This window comes from Harpia harpyja, chromosome 5 (genome assembly GCF_026419915.1).
Source record: "Harpia harpyja isolate bHarHar1 chromosome 5, bHarHar1 primary haplotype, whole genome shotgun sequence".
In the NCBI taxonomy this organism is placed as follows: domain Eukaryota; kingdom Metazoa; phylum Chordata; class Aves; order Accipitriformes; family Accipitridae; genus Harpia; species Harpia harpyja.
In genome coordinates this window covers 32,627,247-32,628,060 of record NC_068944.1, presented here as the reverse complement: position 1 = coordinate 32,628,060, position 814 = coordinate 32,627,247, and the positions used below count along the sequence as shown (strand labels likewise).

The following is an 814-nucleotide window of genomic DNA, read 5'->3' as shown; positions in this document are numbered from 1 at the left end:
GTCTCTGTGGCGCAATCGGTTAGCGCGTTCGGCTGTTAACCGAAAGGTTGGTGGTTCGAGCCCACCCAGGGACGTGCCCCCCCCCCCCCTTGCCTGCCTGTGGTGGGGGGATTGGAACGAGGTGACCCTTCTTCAGGTCCCTTCCAACCCCTACCGTTCTTCTGGCTTTATAAAAAGAGAACGCTACCCCAGCCCCCGAAGCAAAGGCAGGAGAAGAAAAAAGAAGTGACAGAATTATTGCCAATTTTGTGGTGAAGTCAGGATGCAGCAAAGGAGAAAAAAATGTGAAAAATCTTGTAAGAGGGATTGTAGGAGAAAGACAGGGGCGCTTCAGAGGAGCAGTTGCTGCAGTAGTGAATGGGTGCAGGATTCTTCCCAGGCACAAAAACAACAACCCTGAAGTGGCTGAAAGTCTAGACCTTTTGTTTTCTTAACAGAGTTTTTTGCCATCATCTGGAATTATTTAATCTGCACTTCAAAAGTCTTCCCCGAGACAGCCAACCTAGAGCTCCTGTTCAAAATGTCAGCAAATGCAGTTTTCCCTGACATTGCCCAGACTGTTTTCAGCTGCACCTTGCAACCTGAGCTTCCCCCACAGAAATGTATATTCCTAGCAAATTTCCTGTGGCTTGCTAACGAGGCTTAAAGATGTTCACAACCAATTGCCAATGTCTACTCTCTTGTACCTCTAAATTTCCTGCTTTTTTGGTAGATATTTCTCATTATTATGATTGACACCAAAGCTAATGAGGGAGTTAAAGGGTTAACGGAGTTGAAAGAAGTAGAATAGAACTGACCATAAAAAGTCAGTGCA

General features: G+C 46.1%; 1 non-coding gene across 1 annotated transcript; it reads left to right on the top strand.

Annotated features, from left to right (window-relative positions):
* Positions 1-74, top strand: TRNAN-GUU (transfer RNA asparagine (anticodon GUU)). Its single transcript has one exon. It is a non-coding gene; the product is annotated as a tRNA-Asn (tRNA).
* The last annotated feature ends 740 nt before the right edge of the window (positions 75-814 follow it).